Consider the following 18,522-nt stretch of genomic DNA (forward strand, 5'->3'; position numbering starts at 1 on the left):
TTCGAAGTACATGTGAAAAACACACGCACATATGTATGTGTGCGTCTTTTGCACATATATGTTGCTTTACTGATCACTTGATCACCATTGCATATATACAGGGTGTTGTTTCACGTTACTTGAACCATAGACGTATATACACGTGTTTCAGCTAACTTTACTCAGAGTTTAAAAATATGCCGATGCACCATAAGACGATGCGACCAAATGCATGTTGCTCACTCTTGTACGTGTCACGCTATTCTTGTATTTTTCCTAAGTAGTTAATTAGTCAAGAAAATTAGCCATTCTGAAGGAACAAAGTTAGGCGAAAAATTCTAATTAGAAAGCTCTAGAGCACTTTGCAAAACGTCCTATTAGGCAATTTCTCACTTTCTATCTATTAAGTGTTAGTGTTTTTCAGCTTACTGCGGACGCCCGTGAAATAGAAAAAATATCACCTGACATATATCCGCTTGCGCGCCATGCTTGCAGCGCTCCCAAACGAGGATACCATCGAGCAGGGTGTGTTGCCGCTTAAAAGGCGACAGGGCAGTGACGAAGGCGTTGGCTGTGGTATTGACGCCAGCGACGTGCTTCCCTCGCTGCGGTTCATGATGGCGATAAGCAGACGGGTGTTCACACCGGTTAAATGGTATGTTTTCGTTTGTGCACAGAAGGCTTAGGAGCAGTGCAATCACGACTCGCAGGCGGGCATATGTCACGTGGTGCTTTTCCTATTTCGCGAGCATCCGCAGTAAGCTGAAAAAGAATAATACTTAACAGATAGAAAGACAGAAACTGTTTATTCAGGCGTGTTGCCAACAGCTCTGCAACTTTCTAATTGGAATTTCTTTCCTAACTTCCTTGCTTCAGAAGTTGGTTAATTATGCTTGACTAATTAGCTAATTAAGCAAAAATACACAAATAGCGCGACACGCTACATACCAAAGGGAGCAACATGCATTTAGTCGCGTCGTCATAGAGTTTACACTCGGCCTAAAGTTAGCAGAAACACCCTGCATATATATATATATATATATATATATATATATATATATATATATATATATATATATATATATATATATATATATGCAGTTTGAGAAGACAAACGTCCCTACAAGCAGTCACAAACAACCGATGATTGGACGCATCCTGCATTTCCATCGGAGTCCATTATAAGGGGCCAGTGCCCTGGCTGTGTGTTAGGAAACGGCATTGCATGCCTCCATGTTAAATATGGTCAAGGTGGCGGAGAACGTTAACAAAATTCAAGTCTGGGGTTTGACGTGCCAAAACCACGCTTTGGTTATGAGCCGCACCGTAGTAAGAAACGCCATATTTATTTTTGCCATCTGGGGTCCTTTAACCTGCACCGAACGCACAGTACACGGTCGTTTTTGCATTTCACCCCAATCGAAATGCAGCCGCCGCGGCCGGCATTAGATCCCAAGCACTCGGGTTAGTAGAGCAACACCTCAGCCACTATGCCACCACGGTGGGAGCGGCGGAGAAAGGAGTGAACATCGTTTTTACGGAGTGCGTTTCGCATACTCGTTAGCGCGCTATACAGAACGAAACGAAAAGCTTGGCCGATATGTACGACATGGTGCTCATATTCACATGGAGGCCAAATTCTGTTCTGTGACCTAGACGGGGTGCTGGCGAATGTGTTCGGAATCTGCTCGGCTACCAAGCACAATCTGCGCTGCTATACGTTCTCGGTGACAAATCGCACAGCGCAGGAGCACACGCACAAATGTTTAAAGAATGGGACGACAGACCGCCCGCAGTTTGCCATGACGTCGAAATAAGAAGCACAAACAGCGACGTTTCTGTACTTTTCTGGTCAATAGTTCAGTTCGCATGGTTGCGGCACGCATTACTTTTTTTTTTAATCCAAACGACGAAAACTGTGCGAGCACAAATTAGCGCGGCGTTTGTGACGTTTGAATTTGGCGCCTTTTCCCGCGCATGCCATTAGCTCCGGCCGGTGCACTGTGTTACTGCGCTAAAGAAAGTAGTTCAGCAAAAAGCGAAGCAAAAAACTTTTATACACTTGCAAATCGCAACAATTGTTCAGTAATAACATGAAATTACATAATTTGTTATCCAATGGTACAATTTATGATAATATAAGCGTGTATTTGTATGAGTGTACATGTATGATTGCGCGTTTGCGCTGTTGCTTGGCGCATTCCGGCGAGTTCGTGCACGCAGCTTGCATGAGAGTTTCCTGCGTTTCCTGTGTTCTTTGTGTGCTTCGCTGTGACATCTTTGGAATATTTCTGCGTGTTGCTCGCTTTTTATGGACTTGTTGCCTCGAAGATCGCCATGATCGCCTCCGACTCAGCGACATCAAGGGTGAGTGAGTGTTTCGAATTCCCCTTGTTCGTCCATTGCGACGCGGTGAACGGAAGCGGGGAAATGATTTCAGCGCTTGTTCGTGTCTTCCGCGCGCCTCTTTTCTAGTTTTCATTCCTAGTACTATCCTTCCGTTGCGAGAATGGGTTGTACAGCACTAGATTTGCGGTAGATAACGTGGAGTTTTGTCCTGGTTTAACTTTACACTCCGCTTGTGGTGACGTAAGGCAGCTATGTGGTGCCACCTAAAACAGGGCATGTTGTACGCCATGATTTCTGATACGGTGTTCGAGCACCGATTGAGTTAGCCGTATTAATGAGCGCAAAACAATGCGACGTGAAACCACCCGATCTGTACTGTAATCGAAGATATTTCGTTTGCGCCACGCTAGTACAAGGCGTGTGAGCGAGCTTTCAGCAAAAAAAGGGGGGTGGGGGTGCGGTGGGATTGGCGAAAGTGTATTCTGTTGCGCTGTTCCCTTCAGGATCGAGTGACTCCGCGGTGCTTCAAGGTCATTATCTGACACGCCGTGCGGCCGATGTGCGCGCGATCGGAAAACACAGAGGAGGCTGTCGCGCAATAATAATAAAGAATTTCAAGGGTGTACATGCGATACGTGAGATACAATAGGGGTGATGCCACAGAGTGCTGCGAAATCATTACGCCTTGCCAACCGCGTGCGTTTTGTTTTCCCCGAGGTCGCGCGCATTCAACTTTATTTTTTCATCTTCTCCGTTCGTCGCCATCGAGTGCTTCGCCCAAACGGCTTCGCGTAGGCGCTCTTTGCATTCACGGAAAGGCAGATTTCATGGCACTCCAGGTCCTACAACATTCAAAATAATGTAATTTCGTGAAATTGCAGCTTTTCGCACTTCAGTAACTGATTTAACAATAGTTTTAAAATCAGTAAAGGAACGAGATGCCTGGCATATCTGCGTTGTCGTCCCACTGTGTTTCGAGGCGGCATGTATACGTTATCGGCAACATAAACATCAATAATTACCATGTTTCTTGTGACCATAGAAGTAGCTAGTTATGTCGAAAAGCTATTTTTGCTTTGAATCAGAGCACTATAGAGTGAACAGATTGAAAGGGGAGCGCATCGTTGTGAACTAAATCACGACGCTTTCCCACAAGCTTGGAATAATGCTTTGTCGAAAGAGCAGTTCTGTGAAATTCTTTCTTTGAGAGTAAGCAAAACTTCAGTAGCATCAGGTAGACGGGGAGTAAAAGAATGTAACATTGGTTTTATATGAAGGAGCTGCCTTTAATATGTGGCCATAACAGTTAAGTAGATGCGTGGAAATAATTTTTAAAATAAGTAGAGGAATGTGAAATAAATTTTTTGACAAGGTCACACTGCCATTGGCAAGAGCGGCCACACTTTAGTGTATTCAATGACTAGTCATTTGTATCCGTCCATTTATGTCAGCCTAATGGTCCATGTAGCTCTTTTGATTGTCGCTTTTGCTGCATCGTGGCTTCACGTTTTAATAGTGACATCTTTTTTTCAGATTCAAAATGAGCTGGGAGAGGCCCCAGCTGGAACGGTAAAAGTGAATTCTTTGGCCATCCATTCTGTAGCGTCACGATGATCAAATACAGTGATACCGTGAAAATGTATTGCAGGAAGCAGAAAAAACAACAACATTGCTGATGCAACTGCAACGCATTTGCTCCGGTGATCAATTGGTGCAGAGTGCCTTCATTAGGAGACATGGTGCCTTTAAGCACTCAGCTTAAAGACTTTGCAACTGCACTGGGACTGGGAGTGAATTTCATTGTCACTTGTGAACATATTAAACGCGGAATGGGCCTTTTTCAGTGTATATGCCTGATATGAGAGGGGCGTTCAGAAACTTAGTGTGGACATTAGTGGTCTGCATGAGTGCACATCTTTCTAGTTTTACCAGAACGAAGGTATTATGACCTATGTCATACAGCAGTGCACAGCTAGAGGTATCAAACCAGAACAGCAGCACCCTTTGAGAAAGTTGGCTGAAGAACGAGCAGTGATTGGGGCTTTCTGCATTTCAAGGGCCAAATTCCAAAAAGATTGATGCCGAGCTGGACGGTGTGAAGTGCCGGTCACCACATGCTGTAGCCAGCATGGCATTTTTAATCTCCTTGGCATTATGTCTCGTTAAGATACAGAATTTGCATCACTGCTCATAAAGAAATTGGAAATTGGGAGGTTGAGGGGAAGTGGAAGGGCTCCCCTCTGGAGCAGCCAGTGCATGCCCTTTGCTATACTGATAATCCTACCTTAATTAGAACGAGTGATGCATGTTAACCTATTATGCAGCCAAGTGCATTCCTTGTTTTGTATTAAGGGGACACTAATGACACCTTAAATGAATTTAAAATAAAGCATCGTCTTAAATAACTACTTCTGTAACTTTCTTGGTAGTTGTTTGATTATTAGAGAAAATAAAGCTCAAAGTTCAATTTTCTGAGTATCGCCCCAAAATCTTTGTGCTGACGCCTCATTGTCACATCATGGATTCCAAGTATTTTTTCAAACTTGGGCTGTATTGGTTCTGTAAAAGTTCCTGAGGCTTTTTATTTTGGGTTTTTGGAATACGATGAAGAACATCTTTATTTGTAAAAAAAATTGCTACACCTCAACAGACATCATCAAAATCCATGACGTCACAGCAAGCGGGTGTGGTAACTTCAAGGCAGCACTGCCACCAATCTTTCCTCTTGCTGCTTTTACAGTTTACTCAGCCTCTTGTCACGGTATGAGTGAATCTCTTGAATTGTAGGAAGGTCATGTACAGATACATCTAAAATAATTTTTGTCGTTAGTGATTTCATGCCGTAGTTGCTTAGCGGTGTTGGCACAGCTCCGCTAAGCACGAGGTCACAGGATCAAACAGCCGCATTTTGATGGAGGTGAAATACAAAACTGCCCAGGTACCTTGCAGCCTGATTTGGTAAAAATTAGTCCAGAGTTCCCCACTAAGGCGTGCCTAAACATCAGATTGTCGTTTTGGCACTTAAAACGCCAGAATTTAATTAATTTAATTTTGCTTTAGTGCTCCTTTAAGCTGTAGAATTCATGATCTTTGCAAAAACTCATGCTCGAAGTATTCTCCATAAAGATTAAATAAACAGTAGATATAAGTGTCTATTTATATTTTGAATTGTGGTGATACGTGATGACTATTAGAACGGTGGTACAACGAGACAGACAGAATTGTAATACAATGTATGACGGCACGATGATGCACATCGAGGAAATGACAGTTTCCCTAGAGGTCCCTGACATGGACATCAACTGACTGTCCACAAACTTCTAAGTTCACTCCGTGATCTTGTGCAGCCTGTGCTTTGCGAGTCGATTAATTTAATTGAGGTGGTGGTTGGCACATACTGTCCTTGCAACTTATGTACATTTCATACAGTGGAGTGGAATCTCACATATTACTTCTGCAGCACAGCAAGCTAACGTGATGTGTAGTGGTAATCTTAGTAATGATCGACAATCATGTCCCTCTTTGAGCTCCTAATGCTGCTTGCCAACACAAGCAGCAGCAGTTGCCCAAGATAGCGGGAAGGAGATTCATTGAAAAGTGGCATATGCCCAGGGTTGCATACCTAGTCACCCAAGCTGTTCCAACGGTTGATTTTGAACTCTTCCCTCAACATAGCAGCCCAATCTCCCCATTAGACCATGGACTACCTATTGACACAAATGGATGGGAAAATAGAGACAAACACCTGAAAATGTGAAGTATCCTAAGAATGGTAATCACAATAAATAGTACTAGATGTGCATTAGCGCAAGCTCTTGGGCCAGTTGGTGCATGATGAACTTGAAAAAGGGGGGGGCCAGCAAAACAAAAGACGCGCACACACGTAAAAGGCGTTAGACAGGGATGGACGCTGGTCCGTCCCAACGTCCGTCCGTGTCTAATGCCGTTTCCTTGTGTGCGTGTCATTTGTGTTTCGCTGGTACTCCCCTTTTTCAAGTACTAGATGTTTGGATACTTTGGTTTATTATTCTTGTTTGTGCTGGATTGTTTTTCTGAAACATGTGGCGTCCAGACAGCATAAGAAGCTTGTAAGAAGTCAAGTTTAGCAATCTAGATTTGCAACAGGTACTTTTGTAATTTATTTGCAGTAGGGCTGTTGTGTGAATGTGCTTGAAAGGCTTAAAACTGTTTTGCTAACATTTACTTAAACATGCAGGTTCACATAGGTTGAAGGAGTGCACATTGAGAAGGTTATCCTGGCACAGTTTACCATGGCCTGCCATGGTGGACCAGGAAAGTTTGCAAGGGCCTTGCTTCACCATGTGTTCACAGAGGAGGAGCTCATGGGCCATTTGCGCTTTGGAAATAACACCAAGGGGCAAAAAAGGCTCTTGACCCCACCAGGGTCAGTGCTGTTATAGGCAAGTACCATATATCATTTCTGGTTGCATTTTTACATTCACATTTTTTTCTAAAATTATGAACTTGCCATTGGCATAACAAACGACTTTCAAGTAGCCCGTGTGTGCAGTTGTGTGCGACAATAGCCTACTATTTGGAATGACTGTTCGTACGATCTTAAGTGCATAATGCCGCCATACTCAAATGCTTCTAAAATTTAAAAGCTGCCTTCACTGCTGAAAGTTTTTAGTGGCTCCACCACATAAAATGAGCTGCATTTGCGCATTAGCAGTGTTACTTGGCTGTCTTTGCAAGGAATAGTTGTCTGTGAAGCACGCTCCAAATCTATTGGCATGGAGGACATGTTTAGTTAGCCTGAAACTTTTATTCTAATACGCGAATTGCAGAGAAGGCATGCTCAAGTGTGGTTACTGCTCAGCTCGAGCAGGAGCATGTTCACCAAATTGCAGAAGTCAAAACAGCTCTCCAGGTTCTGAGATGTGAAACAGTAGTTTCACCAATTTTAACAGACCACATCGAATTAAGGTTGCTCCTATATTGAAGGAGGTCCATGTGATGCCAGACAGCAGCCTTTTAGCAGAGGGAACCTGAGTGGTGTGGCAATTTTCTTTTGGTTGTTTCAATCAAAGAAACAACAGGGACAGAGTTGCAAGCATTGCTGTCAACAGTACTACGTTTAGTGGGCGCTTACTCATTCTAAGCACTTAACCTATGACTCGTATTTATTAACGCACACTTTATCACTTTGTATTCTAAGATATGAAAAAAATATTTATGTGGCTTTTCCCCATATACTTCAATAAATTGAGAATAGGCTCTTGGGGCCTAATGTATAAAGCTTCTTACAGACCATCGGAAATGCCACTACTCCCATTCTGAAATTGTTAGAATTAATTCCTGCTTCCTTACTTCACCTACCTGTTAACAGGGTTATTATGAACCATTGCCAAGTAGATTATGGGCTTAAATTAATCAAAAAGATGAATGGGCTTTTCTGTCGCTCTTGTTTAGCCCGTTGAGGATCACATTTTGGGGAGAAATATGCCTCTCTAATTTAGGAGTTATATATTTTTTGTGGTGTGCAAATGCTCAAAACGTTCGAATTGAATAGTGTCCTATTCAATTTAGTCTTTAAATGGTCACTATTTGTAAATGCGAGTATTCTAATATTTCGAAACACCAATAAAACATGAAATTTGAGCCAAAGTACGGTAAATTTTCACCTCCAATAACATAGTGTAGACATAAAACGTAACAACTTGTAATAGCAGACCAGGCTACGTTACTTCAGTAGCTGTACTTTAGAGGCTGTACAGCAATCATTTATGCTTACTGAAGAGTCCTGTGCATGTGAAGAAACTTTCTGCTGCTCCATTTGTGCTTTTAATAAACAGCTTTTCATAACATAACAATGACAGAAACTTGCTAACTTTAATAATACTAGGATGTGAGCCTCATCTTACAATAAGTGTGTTATCAGCTGTTCATTATTCAGAAACTATCCATTATTTGATTTGCTTCTAGCATTATTCGGTTCAGCCTCAAAAATCACTTTTCGCGCACCCTTAATATTTTTATTGCAGATTTAAGTTCTTCAGAGTGACATTCCGAGAAAATAAACTGGTAAATAATATTTTTAAATAACAATAAAGTGGCAATACCATTTCAGTATTTGCAGTTTTACATGTTTTATTTTTTTATGCAGGATAAAGCAGCATAATTTTTTTGTGTAATGAAACTTACAAAAACCTTTGGCAACACTCCCAAATTACTGCAATGACAGACACCAAGGAGCTAGGTGAAAAATCAGTTTTGGAGAAACCCAAGGAGCGACAGCACTATAAGAATATTTTCTAGAAGTCTCAGAAGGTTGCAGCACCTCCAGTGGGATGCTAGGCAACACTTCGTTCTGAAAAGGCAAATTTTTTTCAGAACGTTCCATCACAGCCACAGATGTACGGCAGTGAACCCTAAAAGGGTTAAAGAAGTCAGCCCTATCGCATATGGCTCTTAGAAGACGCCATTTCTTCGTCTCTGTCACATTCTGCATGTGTCATGCTAAGCAGCTTGGTGCACTACACGGAATCCTCATTAGAACAGTAATTCAGTCGTCGAGGCAGAAAACATACTTCACTGTAAGCAGTGTCTTCTTTAATGTAGAAAGTCTTAAGTCATTGTAAGGCGAGAAGTACATTCCGATTGCATGTGAACTCAGGAAACCTAACATCAAATGAAGCTACACTCAGTTGTAGTGACATGACAGTATTGTATTTGGAGCATGGAAAAGCACAGTGAAGTGCAGCAAATTTTAATTATGAAAGTTACAAGAAATAATTTTAGTTGTCAGTTCAGGTTTATTTATGAACGACATGAATTTGTTTCACCATTTCGTTTCTCAGCAAGCAAAGCTCACATCTTTGACATTGAGGATATTCATAAAGTTATTTTGCTACAGTGTTTTGTTCCTCTTTGCCCTTTCCTGCATTTGACACTTAGTGGAGTCCTGTGCCGCACTGAATAAATTTAAATGGTCATGCTGTAAAGCTGTACCCGTGGAAAGTTGGACTAAAGCAACACAAATACATAAATCAATTTCACGAGGGCAGATTGCATGCCATTCTTTTGCATGTGGAAGTTGCTTTTTAAAACTTGTTCTGGCTTCTTGTTTTTGCAGGCTTCACGTGTCGCAAATTGCCTGGTACCAACATGCCCTATGTAAAGAACTGTGGCCTCGCTTCTCGCATGGGACCAATAACCTCTCAAGAGCCCAAGTTGGACAGCTCAAACCAAAACACAAGTGTTGTGCTTTTGTAACTCTTGACATTTTTATGTTCTGTGTTAGTCTCCTGAAGGGCCCAATTTGGATTTCTCAAATGAGCTTACAAATGTTGTGCCTTTCTATGCCTTCACATTTTCATGTTAATTTTATTTATGTTAATTATGTGGGTCTCCTGAGAAGTCCACATTGGATTGCTCAATCCAGAATACAAGTGCTGTGCTTTGTTATAGTTCACTACATTTTTATGTTAGTTTTTGATATGGTTCTAGTAAGGAAAGTGTTTCCTTATTAATATATTTTTTAAGTATCTTAAGCCATTTCATGCCAAACCACCCAATTTTGTCAAGAACTGTTCCATTATGGCAAACCATTTCAAGTTTGCTTGATTTTGAGTAGGTACAATGAGAGAATTTGCTTTCGTACATACACTTGAGTCATTCCAGGGCAACCAACCAACGTTTTTTTGACCATCACAGATATAGTTGAAGCTCCAAACTCTTGCTCCCCATTTATTTTCCTTCGCAAAAATTTTTTTGAACTTTGGCAAAAATTCATTGTTCTTGCCCAGCTAAGCTAGAAGGCACTGATACACGTTTCTTCTGAAAGGGAAATTGTATGATCCAAATATTCAGATGGTGTTCATGTCAAGAGACTGAAGTGCTGTGAGTGCCAAAATTTGCAAAGTTTGAATTTTCTTCTAACGTAGGGAAATACAGAAGGCACAAAATAAATATAAAATCAGACTGGTTGACTTGGGATAGCTGCAAAATATTGCAAGCCTTGGAGGTTCAGTTCATCAGCTAAAAAACTGTAAAGTTCAAATTTTTTGCAAAAAGCTTCGTGTTGAAGGTAAAAAAATTAGCTTTGGTGGTTGGCACAAAAGTATATGTCGCTCATCGTTACACAGCCCTACATGTCTGCTATCATGTGACAAGTAACAAAAAGGTATTATTCTTTAAGTGCGATAAATTATTTTTTATAATGTTCATTTGTGGATCACACATACAGCATAAATATAGCATAAATATATGAAGCCATGTCATCTAGTAAGGAAATATTGTTAATATAATTAGCCACAAGAACTATTCAACAAACTGACTGCCTTTTTTATCATTGCGAAGGCAGGTGACGTCTAGCGCTGCAGCTGCAGTCTCAATTCGTATTTTTTTAACATGAACGCAAGAAGTGGTTGCCAATGGTGTCTGACCACATCAGACTAAACATGGCACATACGACTTTTATAGATGAGCATGTTCCGGCTCTGAAACAGTGGTAGCAAACACCACAAGAATTTGTTCGTACTCATGTAGGTTTTCAGTCCTAATTATGAAGGTGTTTTCTACTTGCATCGTCATTGGGCTTCAGGGAGCAGGGCACAAAGTGTCCTGCTCCCTCTATGTTGCATTGCACTGCGACATGCCCTTTAAAATGCTTTGTATATACAATATCAGCGCTCTTTCTGGATTTACTGTCTACATAATAGCTGATATTTCTTTTTGTAAACTGCACGAACCATATCTTTTAGCACTGCAGGATTCCCTCACATATTTAATACGTACGAGGTCTGTTATAAAAGTATTTGACCTTTTTTTGCGAACACCTGATGAATATGTAACAAGTATGTTTTCATCAGCCACCCTTGAACCTTTGTGCACGTGGACGAATTTTTTCCTGCCTTCCAATAGCGTGACTTGCTGGGACGCAGCATTTGAATGAGGTAGTACACAGTGCTCTCGTCGGTTTTTTATTGCAAGGAAAGTGGCGGAGTGACTGGAGCAGTGCTACTGCATCAAATTTTGCCAGAAACTGGGCGACAGCCAAGTGGAAACCATTCCGAAGATTCAGACTGCTTTTGGTGACTATGCTATGAGCAGCACACAGATTAAGGAGTGGTACAACCAGTTTAAAGACGGCCACGCATCGGTGGAGAGTGAGCCACGCTCCAGTCGGCCATCAACATGCCGAAATGACCAGGTCATTGCCGAAGTGAACCCCGTGGTGATGCGGGACTGTTGTGTGACTATCCAAGAAATTGTGGAAGAGGTGGGCATCAGCACATTTTATCCACATTCCATTATCACTGAAGATTTGGCCATGAAGAGAGTTGCACCGAAATTCGTTCCCAAGCTGCTCATGGTGGAGCTAAAGCAACTTCGTGTTGAAGTCTCACAGACATGCCGGATTCCACAAACAGTGACCCTAACTTCATGAACACCATAATCACTGGTGACAAGTCTTGGGGGTATGTTTACGACCCGGAAACCAAATCCCAGTCATTACAGTGGAAGCATTCCACGTCACCAACCAAAGACCGCTAAGTGCGCATCAACGTTAAAGTGTTGCTGACTGCTTTCTTTGACTCCCGCAGTGTGGTACACCACGGGTACGCACCACAGGGTCAAACAATCGCTAAAGACTACTACAGGGATGTCCTCCATGGCCTTTGTGATGCTGTGTGGCGCAAGATACCGAAGTTGTCAACAGGAAATTGGCGCATCCATGACGACAATGCTTTTCTCGCACTTGATTCAGACTTTTTTGGCGAATAACCAGACTCCTGTAGTTCGACAGGCTCCTTACTCTCCTGATGTGGCCGCCTGCGACTTCTGGCTGTTTCCCAGAATCAAGAGGCCATTGAAAGAAGCGCGATTTCAGACAAGAGAAGACATTATGGCTGCAACGACAGCTGAGCTAAACTCCGTTCGGAAAGAGGCCTTCTCGGAATGCTTCTAACAATGGCAGCACTGCTGGGAGAAGTGACTGGAGTCCCAAGGAGACTACTTTGAGGGTGATTAGGTTTCCAACGCTCCAGTTATGCCAGTTTTTTTTTTCTTCAGCCAAAGGTCAGATACTTTTCTAACAGACCTCGTATTGATAGTTTATGTGCAATGGCTGTATGGTTTACCTGGCCCACACCAAACACAAGCCTCGTTGCGTTAGAGCATGTGGCCCTTGGCAATAAAATGCAGACCCTAACACCACTTCTCTGTCATCTGTGTGGAGACAAAGCCAGCTTTGTCGTGTGCATTCCCAGCCGGCAAGCTGTGCGCACATCCGAGAAAAGTCGGTGCTGACAAAATTTCAAAAAAGAATTTCTCGCATTTAAAAATAATGCCTTCTTTAACTTCACACATGCATAGCAGACATGTAGAGCTATCCAATAATGTATCACATATTTTTTGGCCAACTATGAAAGCTGTTTTTTCCTTCAACATGAAGCGTCTTGCAAAAGATTAGAATTTGTTTTTTTTTACAGGCGATCAGCTGAACCTTCAAAGCTGCACATAGTTTATTGCTATACTATGTCACCTGGGCTACCATTCTGTATTTAAGTTCTGTCCTGTGAATTTTTCGTTACGAAAAAAAATCTAACTGATTGCAATTTGACTCATTTTTGCCGGTGCCAAAAGCAATTGGAAGTATTCAAATATTTGAAAAATTGGCTATTTTGGCAGTTGCATCACTTCACCGTATTTCCACGCACACCATTTGAAGGCCTCGATCAATACAATGTGCATTTGAAAAAGAATGTTGATTGATGTCCTCTAGCTCAGCTGAGCAGGAAAACTAAACTGTCACCAAAATGCTATAAAATATCTGGCAAAAATTAATAAAAGTGGGTAACGAGTTTTGAACTCTAGTAAACACATGGCAATGTTTCAGCTATATGTGTGGTGTCAAAAAAACACTGGTCGATTCGGCATGGAATCGCACACCTGCAAGTGCATCTGTGCCATTGTCAGAGTTCAGTAAAAACTGCATTTTACATAGCTTTGTAAACATGGTTTATTGCTATCTAAAATACATGAGTAACAATTAATAGGTATAAGTCGGCTTAAATTTAAAATGCGACAAAAAATCTCCGGTAATGGCAATGATGTGCCTTTCATGTTTGCATGAAACCATATATTTTTCTGAATTCTTTCGTTATTTTTTTGTGACAGTGAATAAAATTGAACTCACAAAAGGAGTAACTTTGTTTTATTCCAGCACATCACTAATAGTTTTTTTTTCATATAAAAATCTGAAGTAGTTAATATGAATAAGTCGCTTGATATGGAATGACCTGTGCAGGAACGTTATCATGGCAGAAAACGCAACTGTATCATGCAACAGTAATGCAGCATAATAAACTGCTCCCATAAGCATCACTTATTGTGATTGCCATATTTCAGAAGTATGTAAGGTTTACTGAAATTGGCACACGCCATTCAACCAACAAATAAGGATTGTACAGTGGTCCTTTTTCAGTTTTACAGATTTTTTTAAAGTTGTCTGTGCCAGGTAGCATAATTTTTGTTCTTGAGCTGGATTATTCAGAGGTGGACATTACTAGCACAAGAAATGGCAACATTAAACTGATTCTCATAAATTTATTAATTCACTTAAACATCAAGGCACATATTTCAGTTTGCGAATTGTAGCCAGTGAGGTTGAAAGACATATTCACTTGAAATTAATTTCCAGGATGACACCAGTTGCGAGATTTTTTCATAAATGTGAGAGACATACATGGGCATTCCGGTACCTTTTTGCTTCAATGCATAACAGTGCGTTTTGTTAACAAAAAAGTGCTACAGCAGTGCATTTCTACAGTCAGTTTGATGGCATGTGTCTCGTTACTGGTGTCATTATGGAAGTTCGTTCTTAGTGCATACACCTTGTAAAATTACCGTCTACAATTTGTAAAAACTTTATTAGGAACTGAGTTTTTCTTAGTCAGCTGACTATGGTGTCTTGATTTCTCATGCAAGTAATGTTTGGCACTCTGTATCTAGAGTTATGTTAGCTGCAACAGTCCGTGTTTAATAAATTCCATGAAACTTAAAGATAACCACCCTGCATATCAGGTCTCATTTGAGTGCTGTGGGCTCAAGCAAATCGTGCCATGGTAATAGTACCACTGGCTCCCTAATAGAGAAAGCAAGTACCTTTTTTGAGTGTTCTTATTGACAGTCATGTCAGTCTGCTTCTACATTTATTTATTTAGGTATTTATTTTTTTTTAATTTATTTCTTTTGGGAAATGTGTTTTACTTGAGGGCCACACAGACTACACCTTCAGTATTCAATTGTTATGGTGTCAAGCTGCAGGAAGTTTGTACTGTGCAATAGTTTTTAAGAAGTTTCTGATGTTCTCAAACTACAAATGGTTGTACATTTACACAGATGTTTGGTTACAAATAAACAGTTCACCTATAAAAATGGTTTTTGTCTGCATCAGTTCAGCACTCTTGATTTTGTGGAGGACCATTCACTCTGACAATTGAAAAAAGTGGCATAACAGTACTGCTAGCAGTTTTGCAATATGTTTTATTACAGGCAATCTAGGAGCATGTTTTGAGCCCAGGGTGACAGAGGCCTGCGATACAAAACGGCTGTATTTAAATTTTATCCCTATCCTCTCACAGCAAACATACCAACGTGACATCAAAGGTAATTATATGCAACATAGCTCAGCAGTATTTTAAGGTAAGTGCAGGTTTAAACTGCTAAATACCCAGTGGGGCATAAAGGGATTTCAACATAATTTGTGTTGATGTTCAACAGATCTGCAACAATTCTTCCATGGGCTTTCAATATTGACGAACAACCCATTTCAACAATACGTCAATGGGCTTTCAATTTAGAGACTGAACACATCTTCAACAATGCTTCAATGGGCTTTCAACATTGACAAACAACACATTTCAACAATACCTCAATGGGCTTTCAATTTTGAGCTTCAACAATGTTTCAATGGGCTTTCAACATTGACAAACAACACATTTCAACAATACGTCAATTGGGTTTCAACATTGACAAACAACACATCTTCAACAACGCTTCAATGGTCTTTCAGCATTGAAGTACACCATAGTTTCAACGATATGCCAATGATCTTTCAAATTGAGAGGCCACAATGATGTTTCCAGTGAATGTCGCGGGCCAATTATCAACACTTGTCAACAATTTCCTCAATGATGTTTCAACAATTCCCCAATGATCTTTCAAGGTCATTTGTTGACGTTGAACAATGATATGTCAATAACCTTTCAACAATTTTTTTTGTAAGGGCACACATCACATCAAGAAGAGAACAGCGTTCCATTTACGCTTTCGAAGACAGACGCCGCAAGGCAGCTTCGACACCTGGCACGCAGTCTCTCACTGACCGAGTGGAACTCGCCAAACAAGACTAACCCCAGGTGGTCGAAATTTTCGGAGTTCTCCACTACAGCGTGCTTCATAATCAGATAGTGGTTTTGGCGCGTAAAACCCCATAATTTAATTTAAATTAATAAAACTTAAGGCCTACACGACTGCATCGAATATACCCTTCACTGCAACTCCGATCTCCATTCGGACTTCCTGGACGTGAAGCTACGCATCTCTGTGGCCTTTGTCCTGTGGTCTTTGTCAACCTGTGTCCTGGATTTTAATGTAGGAGTCACGATCTGTCAAAAATTGCCGAATGTGTCTGAACGCGTTGCGTCCGCAGCCGGCTTGTGAAAGATGAGTGAGTATTACCTCGTGAGTAACGTTGTCGAAGGCCCCCTTCAAGTCTGAGGCGAGTACGACCTTATCGTTGTGGGGGCATTCGACCGGGTCAAGGATGTCCCGATTGAGTTGTAGCAGAACATCCTCTGCGGACCTGTGCGGGCGAAATACGAACATGGTGTCTGCGAAGATGTGTTGATTTTCCATGAACTTGGATAACCTGTCACGCACCATCGTCTCCATTAGTTTGCCCACACACGAGGTGAGAGAGATGGGGCGAAGGTTGTCCGTGTTTATGGCCTTGCCAGCTTTGGGAATGTAAGTGACCAGAGCGATTTTCCAATCGTTGGGGAGTGGCGCGTCCCCGAGCCAGATTGAATTGATGTAATCCAATAAGGACTGGTAGGCCGGGTTGGGTAAGTTAGCGAGCAATTTGACTGTAATTTTGTCCCGACCCGGGGCTGTGCCACGTTTCATTTTCGCCAGGGCTGCCCGCAGATCGTGGAGCTGCAACGGCTGATCCAGCTCAGCGTTCTCCAAACCTAAATAAGAGTACGCCGATCCGCAGGGGTCCTCGGTAGTGCACAGGTATTGGTCCCGCAACTTGTGCGCTAGCTGAGTTGTGTTGCCGTAAAAACTGTGTATGGCACGTTGTAGATGTTTATGAGTTTCTGTGCGTGTCTGCGCTGGTTCGATAAGGGCGCGGAAGAGCCTTCAGGTATTCCTGCTGGACATCTGCCACGCCGCCGTGTTGCAACGATCCACCCAGTTGGCGTCTGCGAGCTTCGCCACATACTCGGCAGCCTGCTGGGTGAGCTCAGCAATTCGAGCTTTAAGCTTGCGGTTATGCTTTTGTCGGCGCCACCGGCGCATGAGGCAATGCCGCGCTTCCCAGAGGTGGAGGAGGTGGTTATCCACGTCCAATACCGCCTCGGAAAGCTGAATTTTGGTTTCGGTGGAGCGAAGGCTAGAAACCAATTGTTGGGACCATGACTGGTAGCCTTGCTCGAGTATAGATGTCCCTGTGTTGTAATTTTGCCTAAACTTGGACCAATCTGGGAGTCGGGCCTGTGTTGTGGGTTTCGCTAATGGTTTGGTCCGAATTGTAGTGTAGCTACCGAGAGTTTCCTCTGTGTTGACCCAGTCTGCATACTGAACGTTGTGGGTTAAGGTCAAATCCGGACACGTATCCCCAGTCACGGAATTGCCTATATGGGTTGGGTGGACGGGGTCTGTGTGAAGAGTGAGGCCCAACGTTGACTCAAGCTCCGTCAACTTGCGTCCCCGTTTCTCTTCACGCCGGTACCCCCAGACTCGACTGGGGGCGTTGAAATCGCCATCAATCAAGAGGGCGTCCCGGCCCGCAACTCTTAGCGCACGGCTAAAAAGGTCCGAGAATGATACATTCGGCAACTTGGGTGTGCAGTAGACATTTAGAATGTGCAATGGTGAGTTCTGTTTGCGGAGGGGGAGGAGAGTCACCATTACATGGGAAAAGTCAAGGTGGAGGTCTAAGCCGACCATTTTTGCGGTGTAATTTTTATGAACGCATAGACAAGACGAGGGGTCCCGCTGAAACGTCGTATAGTTTGTTAAGGTGGCGCCCCTTCCTGGGTCTTGAAGGGCCACCACGGCGGGCATATGCTCGAAAGTTGAAAGGAAAAGCCGAAGGTCGGCCCGCTTAGTACGAGACCGTAGTCCTCGGCAGTTCCAGTGAGTTACAGTGACAGGAGAGGCCAATTTAGGTAAGGGAAAACGCCTACACCGAGGTTGCCCCGCCATGTTCGGATTTAAGGGTTAGAGGAGGGAAGGTAGGTGTCCCGGAGCCAGCAACTAGGGGCTGAAATTCAGCTCCTGATAAGGGGCAGCTGTCCTCATCATCTTCCAGACCATTTTTCGACGCGACGATTTGGAGGGCCGCCCGGATACATTTTTAAGAGGCCCGGCCCGTCGAGACGTGCGGGGGAGATTCGCTACATGTTGGGCAATCATGGTAGGAAGGGCCACCATGACTTTGGCAATGATGCGTTCCATTGCTGTCCCGATAAGGGTCTCGAATTTGGCGTTAAGACGGACTTCAAGATTGGCCACAAAGGCGTCCGACGTCACCGGCGCCGCCGCGTGGCTCTCCATGGCTTCTACTAGGGGTACAGATTGGGGGGTAGCAGCGGTTTCAGCTTCTAAGGCTTCAATTTTGGCAAGTAGCATCTCGTTTTGGACCCGGAGAGATGCTACCAAGTTGTGAAGCTCGGCGTCGGTCACCGAGCTAGGGGAAGAAGAACGTGGTTGGGAGGAGGAGGCCACCCTACCCGAACCACTCACCTGTTTTCCCTTTTTGACCGCAGTTGCCCAGGCACCGGTATCGCCTTGGTAGTGGGCTTGCTTCCCCGATCCGCCGTGTGGGGGCGATGGTGGTGCTTGGTCGCCCTTAACGTCACGCCCGCTTGGTTGCGCTTGCTTCTTGGAGTTGGTGACGTCACCGCGGTAAGCTGAGTCACCGCCGGTGGCGCGATG

General features: G+C 43.0%; 1 long non-coding RNA gene across 1 annotated transcript; it reads left to right on the top strand.

Annotated features, from left to right (window-relative positions):
- Positions 1–2,187: 2,187 nt before the first annotated feature.
- LOC140215168 (uncharacterized) lies at positions 2,188–15,574 on the top strand. Its single transcript, XR_011892097.1, has 4 exons — positions 2,188–2,346; positions 3,862–3,897; positions 6,545–6,749; positions 9,425–15,574. It is a non-coding gene; the product is annotated as an uncharacterized lncRNA (long non-coding RNA).
- Positions 15,575–18,522: the final 2,948 nt, after the last annotated feature.

This window comes from Dermacentor andersoni, chromosome 1, assembly GCF_023375885.2.
Source record: "Dermacentor andersoni chromosome 1, qqDerAnde1_hic_scaffold, whole genome shotgun sequence".
NCBI lineage: Eukaryota > Metazoa > Arthropoda > Arachnida > Ixodida > Ixodidae > Dermacentor > Dermacentor andersoni.